At 42.9% G+C, this 15,903-nt stretch overlaps 1 protein-coding gene across 9 annotated transcripts in view; it reads right to left on the reverse strand.

The window, feature by feature from the left end:
- Positions 1–15,903, reverse strand: part of LOC144891325 (transcription elongation regulator 1-like) — a 573,096-nt gene that overhangs the window by 186,638 nt on the left and 370,555 nt on the right. The gene's annotated exons all lie outside the window — the stretch shown is intronic.

A 15,903-nucleotide genomic window follows, 5' to 3' on the forward strand; every position in this document is an offset into this window, starting at 1 on the left:
GAAATTACTGTACATTGGTGAATTCCTGTTCAATGGTGAATTCCTGTACAATGGTGAAATTACTGTACAATGGTGAATTCCTGTTCAATGGTGAATTTCTGTACAATGGTGAAATTACTGTACAATGGTGAAAGTACTGTACAATGGTGAATTCCTGTACAATGGTGGATTCCTGTACAATGGTGGATTCCTGTACAATGGTGAATTCCTGTACAATGGTGAATTCCTGTACAATGGTGAATTCCTGTACAATGGTGGATTACTGTTCAATGGTGAATTCCTGTTCAATGGTGAATTCCTGTACAATGGTGGAATTACTGTTCAATGGTAAATTCCTGTACAATGATGAATTACTGTACAATGGTGAATTCCTGTACAATGGTGAATTCCTGTTCAATGGTGAATTCCTGTACAATGGTGGAATTACTGTTCAATGGTGAATTCCTGTACAATGGTGGAATTACTGTACAATGGTGAATTCCTGTTCAATGGTGAATTACTGTACAATGATGAATTACTGTACAATGGTGAATTCCTGTTCAATGGTGAATTACTGTACAATGATGAATGACTGTACAATGGTGAATTCCTGTTCAATGGTGAAATTACTGTACAATGGTGAATTCCTGTACAATGGTGAAATTAATGCACAATGGTGAATTCCTGTTCAATGGTGAATTCCTGTACAATGGTGAATTCCTTCCTGCACAATGGTGAATTCCTGTTCAATGGTGAATTACTGTACAATGATTAATTCCTGTACAATGGTGAATGCCTGTTCAATGGTGAATTCCTGTTCAATGGTGAATTCCTGTACAATGGTGAAATTACTGTACAATGGTGAATTCCTGTACAATGGTGAAATTACTGTACAATGGTGAATTCCTGTTCAATGGTGAATTCCTGTTCAATGGTGAATTCCTGTACAATGGTGAATTCCTGTACAATGGTGAATTCCTGTTCAATGGTGAATTCCTGTACAATGATGAATTCCTGTACAATGGTGAATTCCTGTACAATGGTGAATTCCTGTACAATGGTGAATTCCTGTACAATGGTGAATTCCTGTTCAATGGTGAATTCCTGTACAATGGTGAATTCCTGTACAATGGTGAATTCCTGTACAATGGTGAATTCCTGTACAATGGTGAATTCCTGTACAATGGTGAATTCCTGTACAATGGTGAATTCCTGTACAATGGTGAATTCCTGTACAATGGTGAATTCCTGTACAATGGTGAATTCCTGTACAATGGTGAATTCCTGTACAATGGTGAATTCCTGTACAATGGTGAATTCCTGTACAATGGTGAATTCCTGTTCAATGGTGAATTCCTGTACAATGATGAATTCCTGTTCAATGGTGAATTCCTGTACAATGGTGAATTACTGTACAATGGTGGATTACTGTTCAATGGTGGATTCCTGTTCAATGGTGAATTCCTGTACAATGGTGGATTACTGTTCAATGGTGGATTCCTGTTCAATGGTGAATTCCTGTACAATGATGAATTCCTGTTCAATGGTGGATTCCTGTTCAATGGTGAATTACTGTACAATGGTGGATTACTGTTCAATGGTGAATTCCTGTACAATGGTGAATTCCTGTTCAATGGTGAATTCCTGTACAATGGTGAATTCCTGTACAATGGTGAATTCCTGTACAATGGTGAATTCCTGTACAATGGTGAATTCCTGTTCAATGGTGAATTCCTGTACAATGGTGAATTCCTGTACAATGGTGAATTCCTGTACAATGGTGAATTCCTGTACAAATGCATCGTTTGTGAAAAAATATTTCAGTCCTTCAGGCAATGTTAAAATGCACATGAGAAATCAGAATGGTTTTTGATCACACTGAGCAGACAGCCAGCATTAAGGTTGTGCAGCCCTGTGCGCATTTACACTACTCACAATACGTTAGGGATATCGGCAGGTTCTTCGGTGTGGTTGATTTTGTGTATTATTATGTTGAAAAATGTTGTTGGTCCTAATTCTATGGTTATTATTGAGTGTGAAGAAACACAGCATTCTTGATTTCAATACCACAACCCTAAACCCAATTTAACAAATAAACTCACTCCCACAATATCCCTAACTTATTGTGAGTAGTGTACCTCACTAGTTGAAGGGCTCATCTATGATGGGCAGTAAAAACACTTTAGTACTGTTCTCATCAATCAGCTCATATAATTATGTTCTGTGATGGTTGCATTATTTAATTCGTTTCAAATTAAATAATTTTGTGCACACATATATATCTTTACAATGGAATTGCAGCTTCGGTCTCCCCAAAGAGTCACGGACTCATTTTAATGTATGAAAAATGCAATCCCTGGAATTTTGATGACATACATACATATATACATACACACATACATAAATACACACATGTGCATACTTACATACTGCATACGTTGTTTCTAAATATTTTACCATTTTAAATGAAAATGTGCATTTTAGTGAAGCCTGCACGAGTTACATCAATTGTCCTGTGGTGGAAGTGCTTTTTAAAAGCGAATGGTAATTCCTCAGTAAACGCCACGTGTTTACAAGGCTGTTGTGAGTGTTCAAGGCCGCAGCTCTTGGTTCGCGTGGAGAAAAGGAATGCAGCCGATAACAACGGCGTGAGCAACCTCAAGGTTTGAGTTGCACTGGCACGAGAAAGAGACATTGACTGGGGCAAAGGTGTGTTGTGGAACAGGTTGTGCTGGACCGAAGCTCTATCGTTCACTGGGACAACGGAGTGCAGATATGTAGACGCCAGGTCTCTCGATGGACCTCAGGTGAATCATATTCAACATCATGAGGGCTTGCGTCGGATTCAGGAGGAGGCCAAGAGACGGATGGAGTGAGATGTAACACCAAACGGGCGACTCGCCTTGCTGAGGCGGGCAGCAGCGAGGGAGGCTGAGAAGAGGGTGTGCAGGTCACCCTGACGGAGTGCATATTCAAACCAGCATCCAGTGAAGGGACATGAGTGCTGTGCGAGGACACCTCTGGGTTCCACACTCCAAGCCTTGGGTCATCCTTTGGAGGCCTCGACGTCTTACCTACTGCCTGGTATTTGACGAGTGCTGCCGTGCTGGGGTCGCGGAGACGACATCCAGCCAAGAAAAATCTCTCTGGGCACAGAAACAGCGCCCAGAACAAGGCCTGATTTCACTCCTCACTCCTCAATCCTCTCTCCTCATTCTTCTGCCGTGCTGAAGTCTTATGTGTTACGAACTGGTTACCAGAGATAAGTTGCCAACCATGAAAGTTTAGATGAATGCTTGACTGCATGCAAATGGGTGACGTGTGTTTTATAATCTGGGTGATGTCAATCATTAAAGGTTTCTTTTCATCAGTATTAATTAGGTATAATAAGGGTATATACAGACTTGGCATTTAATATGGAATATTTTTTTTGGGGGGTGAACTTACTTTTCAAGATGACTTGGAACCAAAAGTTCATTGGAATTATGTTGAAATTATTCTAGATTTTGTTAATGTGACCTTTCAAAGAAACAAAAACCACATTTGACATTTCGAAACAAATAAATTGATCCTTGAAAGTGATGTAAACTGATATCGAACTCAATTCCTGGACAGTACTGTGTTAAACTTCTGTGCGTTTTCCAGAAGTATCTCTTTATTTTGCAGATTAGCCAAAAAAAATTTCAACAAAAACAAAAGTTAAATTACGGCTGGGATTACGGACAGTAAAATTACAGTTCAGTACTTCGTGTAACCCCCACGAGCATTCAGGAGAGCACGTACACGTTGAGGCATGCTGTTCATGGGATTTGCCAAGGTTTGGACAGGAATCGCTTGCCATGCAGTGACAATAGCCTGCTGCAATTCACGCACAGAGGTCGGCTGCTGGTCCAAGTGGTCGATTTGACGCGTTAATTCTGCCCACAAGTTCTCTATCGGATTCATATCCGGGGACATGGCAGGCCACTCCATATGCTCCACACCACGGTCAGCAAGAAAGTGTTGGATCATGCGAGCACGATGAGGCCGTGCATTGTCATCTTGGAAGACAAAGTTTCCTCAAAAGGCTGCACAAGCAAATGGAAGCAATGTTTCTTCCAGAATGGCCCTGTACTTGAACTTGAATGGCCCTGAAACTCAGGTTTCCATTCAGAACAACCCGGTCAGTTTTGCCCCCTGCATGAAAAGCAGCCCAAACTGTCACCCCACCACCTCCAGCTTGGACTCTTGGCACTATACAATCTTTGTTGTAGGCTTCATGCACTTGTCTGCACACTTGGATGTGGCCATCTTGAAGATAGACCAGAAATCTTGACTCGTCACTGAAGATCACGTGACTCCAGTGTCCTGGCTGCCATTGACGGTGCTCTCTGGCCCACTGCAATCGGTGCTGGCGGTGTTGTCTGGTCAGGCGTGGCTTTCTCAGGGGACGCCTGGCACGATAGCCTGCTTGAACCAGTCGTTGGTTGACTAGCCTTCTGGATACAGGCACATTTGTCAGTTGCTGCCACTCAGCCCTAAGCCGATTCGCTGACTTGGTACAGCCATTGCGGACTAACCGGTGCAGCTGGCGATCATCCCTCCTTGTGGTTTTGCGGGGACGTCCTGGCCTCAGTATTGGAGTTGGGACACCCCTCTGAGCATTTCGTTTCAGGATCTTTGACACCTGACCTTGAGTGATGCCATACTGCCGAGCAACAGCACGCTGTTTCATGCCGTAATTTCGTAAAGCCACCACTCCATGATGAACAGCATTGTCGAGTTGACGGACCATCTCCAGAGGAAGCGGCAATAACTTTTGGAGACGTGCAGCAGTTGTTTTCCATTAATGCAGAACGCAACAACCCTTGTATACCCGACTGTGAAGCCAATCATCAAATGCACCTGTCCGTACATTTTGCCACGCCACCTGTGATATAATCCTGTTGTTGACTTCTTGCTGCGACAGACAATCAGTGACATGGTTCTTTTAACAAATAAATCACCGAAGTGTAAAATAAACTCACCAGATTGATATACTGAGTTAAGAAAGTAAACCCAAGTCAAGAAAAAAAAAAAATTCCATATTAAATGCCAAGTCTGTAGTAATGATTCATAAATATTGTTTATTAAATCACCTGCCTCGTGCCATGTGCTGGTTTCACCTGAATTGTGTCAGACTAGACATATTGTTGTCCGCTAATTTTTTTTCTACGGTACTCCCCTCGGGGTAACTGCGGCCAACGCACTGGTGCTTCAAAAGAATCCGTAACAACATACATACACACACGTGTACATACACACACGTGCACATACACACACACACACACATACACATACATACACACACACACACACACACACACACACACACATACATACAAACACTTACATATACTTACACACATATTTACACACATACAGACTGAGACATACATACATACATGCACTCACACATATTTACACACAAATTTACTTCCACACAAACTTACTTCCACACATACTTACTTCCACACATACATACTGACACACACACACACACACACACACACACACACACACACACACACACACACACACACACACACACACACACACACACACACACGTACATAATACAGGGCCTTCAGAAAGTACGTATTCTCTATTCTCACCCCTTGACATTTTACACATTTTGTTGTGTTTCAGTCTGAATTTTAAATGGAGTAAATTGAGATTTTTTTGTCTTTTTTTTCGCCATACATATCTATAATAATAGGCAGTGTGCGTCCATCCGTCCGCTCGCCCGCCGTCTCCTCCATAACTCCAAAACCATGAAACCTGGCGGCCCCAAACTTTGCATGGATACACCTGGACCTCTGACAGATTGCAATGATGAAAGCTGGGTGTTTGGATTTGTTATAAACCCTTTTTGAAGATGATTAACGAGGTGCTCATACCGGTAATAAAAAAACCCGAAAAAGCCTTACTAATATGGCGGCCCACCATCTTGGTCAGCCCACTGCCGCTCGCTGGGTTCTTCAGCTACCATTTTGTTTCGGCCTATTCAAACGTGCCTTGCCTTGGAAACACGATCGATTATCATTACATAATTGAAGCATATATACTAGTACCCGACTGCAAAGCCGCAATGAGCCAGCGAAGCCAAAGCCTCTTGCCACTATTTTACCCATCACTATGGCATCAGTAGGTTAGGGAGTTGGTCGTAGGTAGGTGTAGTAGGTACCGTACCTCGTTCAAAATGACACCATTTGCATTCTGGATGAGATTAAAATTTATAAAATTTCCTTCTTGATTAATTCGGTGAATTCCGTCTCAACTTTGGATATTTCAGGCCGTTAAAAACTATCCCCTACGGCCGCGAGATTTCTAAAAAATAATTATTCGTCAATTTTAGAATATTTGACGCCGTTTTCAGCGTCCGAAACGCGGTAAAAAGCTTTTTTGAAATATTTTTTCAATAGCTCGAATCTCATTGGTTCCGGTGTTTGGTGACGATTTTCGTTGAAGATAACCAGGGCCCGTGTGGGCCCTGGGAACGAGGTTGGTCTTAAAGTATTTTAATTACAAATTTGAGGTGCATAAGATTGTGAATCAAACAAAGACGGGTGAAACAAACTCCTATTGAACTTTTTCTCAAATTTTTATGCAGACTTCCGCATCCGTAAGATGGCGGCCTCCATGGAGCGATTTTGTTTTTGAAATATTTTTTTCAAATGCTCGAATCTCATTGGTTCCGGTGTTTGGTGACGATTTTCGTTGAAGATAACCAGGGCCCATGTGGGCCCGGGGAACGAGGTTGGTCTTAAAGTATTTTAATTACAAATTTGAGGTGCATAAGATTGTGAATCAAAAAAAGACGGGTGAAACAAACTCCTATTTAACTTTTTCGCAATTTTTTAATGCATACTTCCGCATCCGCAAGATGGCGGCCTCCAATGAGTGATTTGGTGCGTCAAAGCTTGGAATTCTCAAAGGATCCAGCAAAAGCTGGCTTTTCAACATAATACGTACGCGTTCATTCACAACACCGGCTTCGCCGGCTACTAGTACCGACTGCAAAGCCGCAATGAGCCGGCAAAGCCAAAGCCTCTTGCCACTATTTTACCCATCACTGTGGCATCAGTAGGTTAGGTAGTTGGTAGTAGGTAGGTGTAGTAGGTACCGTACATGGTAAGACTTGGTAAAAGAGAAGAGCAGACAGTCCTCCCCAATACCTACATACAATAAATGTCACAAGAAGCTTAAGGAAGTAACTATACGATGTGCTAGCTTAAGGCCTATTTTAAGAAATTTTAACTGGGCTTAACATACGTTTTCACAGTATGTGTGTCGTCTTCTAACTTCAGTCACTGTCAGGACTGGTTCTCTCCGGGCACTGCGGCTTCCTCCACCAGAAGAAGTTAGCTTGCAGTAAGATCAGTGCCGACAGATCAGACGATAGCGCCGTTTCAACGGCAATGTGTGACTCGTTAATCAAACCGAGCTTTCTTTCTTTATGTAAACCGCTTATACCGGTAGGTGCAGGACAACATCATAAATCAGACAAACCTACTGAGCATGGGAGCATGGGATTGAAGCCTAATTCGGCTTTTCAGGTCTACCACTAAAGAAGAGAAAAATTTCGAAAATGGCCCAGAGTGGTTTACTTTCCAATTACGTTTCGTGAGAACATTGTTTTTTATCGCGAAAAGAAGGTGATGGACGCTGATAGTGACCTGTAAGTACTCTTGAACATCCTCAACAACACATATATGCTGGTGCGAGCACTCAAAGGTCTTTACACGCTTTAGAGAAATTTAGCTGTGCACAGTTAAAGTGTAGACTTAAACTGGTAATTGAAACAGTGTAGATTGTAACCTGGTGAATGAGCAGGGGTCACATGACACTTTCTCACGAATTAGCTTGGGTACCCAAGACTTGGGTACATTTATGTCGTGGTTAAGCATAAACGTCGTCCTTCATGCCACATCTGATAGGTCAGTGTGGCGATGAAGAATGGAGGCGAAACATTGTTCCTCGTTTTGGCTTTGCCCGAGTGACATGGCGTTTTGCAGAATCGAGTCGAAAAACACGTTCAAGTGCTCGTACTTTTTCGCTGTGCAGTAAGCGAGTGACTCTATACGTTTGAGTTCACCAGCTCTAGCCCACGTTGTTGCAGTATTAACAACCATGCACATACGGTCGTCGTTCAACAAGTAGTTAGGATTCCAAGCGAAGTCCGGAATGGTGTCATCGTCACCAGCATATTTTGCACGAGATAATGCGACGAATAGTGCTCCTGGATTGAGACTTTCGAATTTTGCTCTCCCCGGATGAATAACGATATATCTGTTAGGTTCGCGAACACCCACAGTAATTCCTTGACAGCGATGAGAAGTTGCTGCCCATCCAAGTCTCAGAGGTATTTGCGTACGTTTGCAACAGTTGAAATCAATACGACGCTCAATTGACACGATCGGCACGAGCTTTGGATGATCCTCCAAAAAAGGAGGACCCGTATATTTCAGAATATTAACGATGACGACGTCTGGAAAATGATTCCTATCATGCAGTATTTCAATTGTTCGAGCATCAGCAGATACACCTTCATAAACGGAGAGAATGTGATTCATCGCCACTGTGGAATTTCGGTCATGAACACGAGACCACACATGTGTCTTGCAGTTTAATAATTTTGCTGCTGCAATTATTTCGCATGTTGTAGCCCATCCGTTACATCTAACCATATTCTCATAATATAACTCCTGTTTATTTCCTTTATAATTCGAAATGTCTTCATGGAAAGTATCGACATCGTTTTTCCACTCGTCCCACCGAGCGTGTATACCACTGCAAATGAATTGCCGTAAGAAGGTGGTGCTTTGAAATGTGTTGAAAATTCTCAAGCTCAAACAGTGAAAAAAACATGACCCATCACCAGGGACATCGACTGCAGCATATTCCCAAAAAGAAGACAATGGTGTCACATCCGATGGCTTTACTTGATGCAACGTAAAAACCTCTCTCAAGTTACCACGGACTGTTGTCGAATCATGTTCCAGTGATGATAGCACTGGTGGAGGTTGTACCATTTTTCCTTTCATTTCGGTTCTTTTTCTTTCTCCGTAACAGACAACAGTGCCCAAATCAATGCCGATTTAGCTTAGGAAATTTGAGCATACTAGGGCATTGCCCGTACTATATCTATATCTAAAATTATATCCCCCCCCTCTATTTACATGAAATGGTTTGGTCCAAAGCGAACGGCTTCCGGAGTTTGGTAAAGAAATCGCCATCGCGTGCACAAACGCGCAGGAAAGCGAATGAATCGCAAATTCGTTTTTATTAGTTTTAAAACATAGTTTAACGCCAACATAGTTTGCAAACGTGAAATAAATGAATACGCTCTCAAATGTGCCATCCGAGGCAGAGTGTGTCCGCCACGTTCGGCACACGCGATAGTTCGCTGCTCTCTGATTGGTTGAATCGTTTTTTGGACATAGCTCGGTAAGTAATTGTCCGATTAATATGAAACCTTGAAAAGGCACATCCTCGGGTCCCCAGCAATATACCTGGCAAGTTAAAAGTATATCGGACCCGTGGTTGTCGAGAAACAGCGGTCACAGACAAACAAACGTACAAACGTACAAACGTACAAACGTACAAACAGAGATTACTGGAATTATAGATAGATGATGAGAACTATTTCGAGCAGCATATGCTTACGCGTGATTCGGTTGTTTTGCACCAACCTCGTTCCCGGCGTCGCAGACGACGCCCTGGTAAGATGTCCTGTGTCGAGGGCGCTGATTGGCTGACCTAAGCTGATCGCTGATTGGTCAGCTCACAAAATTTCGAAAATTCAGACCTAAAATGACACAATTTGCATTCTGGATGAGATTAAAATTGATAAAATTTACTTCTTGATTAATTCGGTGAATTATGTCTCAAGTAGAATTACACCATTTGCATTCTGGATGAGATTAAAATTGATAAAATCTACTTCTTGATTAAGTCGGTGAATTCCGTCTCAACTTCGGATATTTCCGGCCGTGAAAAACTATCCCCTACGGCCGCGAGATTTCTAAAAAATAATTCTTCATCAATTTTAGAATATTTGATGCCGTTTTCACCCTCCGAAACGCGTAATAAGCTTTTTTGAAATATTTTTCAAATGCTCGAATCTCATTGGTTCCGGTGTTTGGTGACGATTTTCGTTGAAGATAACGAGGTTGGTCTTAATGTATTTTAATTACAAATTAGAGGTGCATTAGATTGTGAATCAAACAAAGACGGGTGAAACAAACTCCGATTGAACTTTTTCGCAATTGTTTTATGCATACTTCCGCATCCGGTCGATGGCGGCCTCCATTGCGTGATTTGGCTTTAGAAATATTTTTTCAAATGCTCGAATCTCATTGGTTCCGGTGTTTGGTGACGCTTTTCGTTGAAGATAACCAGGCCCGTGCGGGCCGAGGTTGGTCTTAAAGTATTTTAATAATAAATTGGAGGTGCATATGATGGTGAATCAAACAAAGACGGGTGAAAGAAACTCCTATTGAACGTGATTGAGGTTTTCAATTTGTTATGCATACTTCCGCATCTGCAAGATGGCGGCCTCCATTGCGCTTCGGAATTCTGAAGCCAAGGCATAATCTGGTTTTCGACATAATACATCCGCGTTTATTGACAACACCGGCTTCACCGGCTATGAAGATAACGAGGTTGGTCTTAACGTATTTTAATTACAAATTAGAGGTGCATTAGATTGTGAATCAAAGAACGACGGGTGAAACTAACTCCTTTTGAACTTTTTCGCAATTGTTTTATGCAAACTTCCGCATCCGGTCGATGGCGGCCTCCATTGCATGATTTGGTTTTAGAAATATTTTTTCAAATGCTCGAATCTCATTGGTTCCGGTGTTTGGTGATACATTTCGCTGAAGATAACCAGGCCCGTGCGGGCCGAGGTTGGTCTTAAAGTATTTTAATAATAAATTGGAGGTGCATAAGATTGTGAATCAAACAAAGACGGGTGGAAGAAACTCCTATTGAACGTTTTCAATTTGTTATGCATACTTCCGCATCCGCAAGATGGCGGCCTCCATTGCGCTTCGGAATTCTGAAGCCAAGGCATAATCTGGTTTTCGACATAATACGTACGCGTTTATTGACAACACCGGCTTCGCCGGCTATAATCAAAATCTGCATTCGGATTGAGGATTGGATGCTGTAGACTAAATAAATGTCCAAATCTGTAGTGAAATCTGACAAAATTTACCATATCTAGTAGGCCTGGGTGATAATAGAAAAACCTATATCACAACTAGAACGCCACTCAGTAGAGCGCATACTCCCGCCGTGGGTCAAGTTGGAATAGTACGATTTCACAAAAGTTTGAGGGAGTAGTTCAGTGACAACACAAGACAAGACAACACAAGACAGTCACTGCACAGATATATATTTAGAATATATAGAAGATAATGTTTTAAAAAAACAAGGCAATTTCACTTACATTTTCGGATTCAGCGTTCAATTTTATATAAGTGAGTGTATTTTGAGGCATGTGTGACTTGAAATAAAATTGTAAGCCAGGAAAAGCGTTTGTTTCATTCCTTAGGGATACAACATGTAAAACTGGCCCAAACGTCAAAACAAAACTCGCTCATTTGAAGTCGTACAAGCTAATGCGACCACTCATTCTTCTGGGAAGAATCCCGTGCACATGCTTGTGACACTTATAACTCACCTAAGTCTTTACAAGTTCATCAAATACTGACACCGCGATTGACATTCGCTGAGGTAAATGTTGATATCTCTTCTGAGGTAAAAAAAAAAACCAGTTTTAAAGCATTATACGTATCAAACGATACATTTTATGAAACGGGGAAACCGAATACACACCTTGGTGGTTTTAAAATGACAGAATATGTCTTTATTAGAAGAAGAAAAAAAAAGAACCTTGAAGACGACACTGCTAACAAAATACACCGCTCTAACGCATAACCACGAGTTTAAACTACATTTACAACAAATATGAAAACTATTTTCATATCACAATGTTAACTATAGAATATGTAGAAGATAATGTTTAAAAAAAAATGAGCCCTATCTTCCAATGGTAAACAATCCTTCAAAAACTTCCTGGATCCGGAATAATATCCTGAGCTTCACCAAAAACTAATCAATTCTTCCTTATCCCAAGGGCAATCATCCCACCAACTTTCATCCAAATCCGTTCAGAACGTTTCCAGATATCTTGTTCACGAACACACACGGACACGATCGAATGCATTACTCCCTGGCGGGAGTAATAATGAACCTCGTTATCACGATTATCGCGATAAATATAAACAAGAAGAAAAATACATAAAATGTCACAGCCCCCGCCGTGGTTTTAGGAATTTTTCTGCACAGAGTTAAAGACCATCAATCAGCCATCTTTGGTCGAATGACAACAAAATCATCTGCATGTGTATACTCATGTATTGTCTTTGTGCCAAATTTGAACAACATCGGTAAATGCATGTCCGAGAAATAGTTGCAGATGCACTGACACACGAGACCAAATCCATAAGCCCCGTTTCGAATGGAGTCCAATGAGGACTAATAATGTAATTAGTGCCTTGAAAACCATGGAGGCCAGCATACAATAACACTATCCACATAAAAACAAACTGAAGAGCCATAGAGTTACCTGTGTTCGTAATCTTTATTTAATAATTCTATTGCAATTTGTTGAAAGTCAAACCTTATTTTACCTGGACGAAATCACTTTGCTCCTTTGCCTAGTAACTGGAAGAGCAGTTTGCAAAGCAGTTGATACGGAACGTCTGGCTTGGCAAGCAATATCAAGCTGCTTGCTAAAGCAACACACAGTGCAAGCGGCTCGCTAACAGAACACACCAAGCAAGCTGCTTGCTAAAGCAACACACAGAGCAAGCTACTTGCTAACGGAACACACCGAGCAAGCAGCTCGCTAACGGAACACACCGAGCAAGCAGCTCGCTAACGGAACACACCGAGCAAGCGGCTCGCTAACGGAACACACTGAGCAAGCGGCTCGCTAACGGACCACACCGAGCAAGCAGCTCGCTAACGGAACACACCGAGCAGTCGGCTCACTAACGGAACACACCGAGCAAGCAGCTTGCTAACGGAGCACACCAAGCAAGCGGCTCGCTAACAGAACACACCCAACAAGCAGCTCGCTAACGGAACACACCGAGCAAGCAGCTCGCTCACGGAACACACCGAGCAAGCTGCTCGCTAACGGAACGCACCGAGCAAGCAGCTCGCTAAAGGAACACACAGAGCAAGCGGCTCACTAACAGAACACCTTTTTTCCTTTTTTGTCTTTCCTTTTTAACAGAACCTTTTTCTGGTCTTTATCAATGATCTCTCCGACTCTGGAAAATCCTCTCTATCTCTTTGCTGATGACTCCACTCTCTGCCGCTCCATTCCTCTTCCCTCAGATCGGCAGTCTGCAGCCTCCTCACTCTCTGAAGACTTGGACAAAATCACAGACTGGTCAAACAAGTGGAACATGTCTTTCGATCCTGACAAATCTCACACTCTTACTATGTCTCTCCGAAAAGATCGACTGGACAACCCTCCCATCTACTTTCTCAACAATCCTCTCCAAGAAGTTCTGTCACTCAAGCATTTGGGTCTCACTATCTGCCATGATCTTTCTTGGGAAAACCACATTTCCAAGCTGGCCTCCAAAGCCAGTCGCCGACTGGGCATCCTCCGTCGTGCGAAGTCCTTCCTCGGCACACCTGAGCTCCTCACCACATACAAGGCTTTCATCCGCAGCTCAATGGAATACTGTTCTCCCCTATGGGCCGGTGCTCCTGCCTCACACCCAGCTCGGCTTCACGCTGTTGAAACCAAAGCTTTCAGAATTATTGGAATCTCCCGCGATGAAGCTATCTCTGAGGGCCTTTCACTCACTCACCGCAGGCAGGTAGGTGGTCTTTCTGTCTTCTACCGACTCCTCTCTGGCCTTGCACCCCCAGCTCTCTCTGTGCTCTGTCCCCCAAATATTCCTACAGGTCGCACAAGATCTGCCAGCAACCCTCTGATGGTTAAACTGCCGAAATCTCGGCTCTCTGCTCACCTTCACTCTTTAATTCCTCTTTTCTCCCACCTCTGGAACAAACTCCACTCCCTTCAATCCCACTCGTCCCTCCAGGTCTTTAAAACAGCTGTTCACCACCATCTCTTATCTTCCCCCATCCAAAACCTTGATCTTTTCTTCCCCCGCTAATTCACCCCAGATCCACCTTGTTTGAAATTCCAACTTCTTTCCTGGAAGTCCTGGTAGTGTCCATATGTTTTATACCTCTCCCCCCCACCCCCCGTTCCATGCCCCCTCCCCAAAGCCCTCTCCCTCTCACAGATCTCTCGATGTCTCCATGTCTCTCGGTCCCTGCTCTCAAATGTTGTGTTTGTGTCCTTCCCCCTCTCTCCCCATCTTGTCTACCGCTCCCGATGTTATATGTTTTATGTGTCGGTTTGTCTTTCTGTGTGATTAATGTTCGCTCTTTCACGAGACTCGATCTTGCATACAAAAAAAAAAAAAAAAAAAAAAAAAAAAACACCAAGCAAGCGGCTCGCCAACAGAACACACCGAGCAAGCTGCTTGCTAACGGAACACACCGAGCAAGCTGCTTGCTAAAGGAACACACAGAGCAAGCGGCTCGCCAACAGAACACACCGAGCAAGCTGCTTGCTAACAGAACACACCGAGCAAGCAGCTCGCTAACGGAACACACCGAGCAGGCTGCTTGCAAATGGAACACACCGAGCAAGCGGCGCACTAACAGAACACACCAAGCAAGCTGCTCGCGAACGGAACACACCGAGCAAGCTGCTCGCTAATGGAACACACCGAGCAAACGGCTCGCTAGCGGAACACACCGAGCAAGCCGCTCGCTAACGGAACAAGGGTAGTCCAGCATGCACACGAGATTATTTTGATGTCCCTTCTTTTCTATTGTTTGGCATTTTCTACAAGCTATGGAATGTCCCTTCATTTCTATAGGTTGCCAAATGGCACATACCATATAAAGGGGCCTTTTATATGCCCCTGGCATTTTCCCCCATAATTACTACCGCAGTCAAAATTTTTCAATGTTCAACTTTTTGGGGATCACCCCTTTCAGACAAGCAAAAATAGGACCGTGGGTCCTGAAGCTCACTTGGATCAGGAGCAACAGTCACTCAAACCCCCCACAGACCCCATCAGACCTTGCTATTTTTAATGCTGTGAACAAACATTGGTACATCACGGGCATGAAGTTTGTGATCAAGTCTCATTGAAATCGTGTGTGTAGCTTCGGAGAAGACAGCAAATAACTAATTTGGGGGGTCAACCCCTGCCCTCCTCTGTAAACCCCTCTAATGTGATCAGATTTTGATGTGGTCTATGCACCGTTGTTAGGCATTAGATATGAAGCTTGTAGCCAAGTCTCATCAAAATTGTGTGTGTAGTTTTGGAGAAGACAGCAAATACCTATTTTTGGGGGGGAGGGGGGGGGGAAATAACCCCCGTACACCCCCACAATGAGCACGGATTTTGATATGGTCAATATACCTTGGTTAGGCATCAGATATGAAGCTTGTGCCCAAGTTTCCTCAAAATTGTGTGTTTAGTTTTGGAGAACAGAGCGAATACCTATTTTGGTGGGTCAAGCCGTCCCATATATTAAGGGAAGCCATTAATTAGACGAATTGACCAATATATATATTCCAAGTTTCAGCTCGTTTGAATGAAAAGCCATTGAGATATGAGTGCCAACACATTTAGGGCGGACAGACAGACAGACAGACACCAACGTGAATTTGAGCGTTTTCTTAATAAAACTCAAGAATGCGGAAACAGATGTTGGTGAAATTTGGAACATATTACCTTGACGTAGAAAGTATTTACAATACTTCTGAAATTTCCAGCTCCT

Source organism: Myxine glutinosa, chromosome 3 (genome assembly GCF_964187855.1).
Source record: "Myxine glutinosa chromosome 3, kmMyxGlut1.1, whole genome shotgun sequence".
In the NCBI taxonomy this organism is placed as follows: Eukaryota; Metazoa; Chordata; class Myxini; order Myxiniformes; family Myxinidae; genus Myxine; species Myxine glutinosa.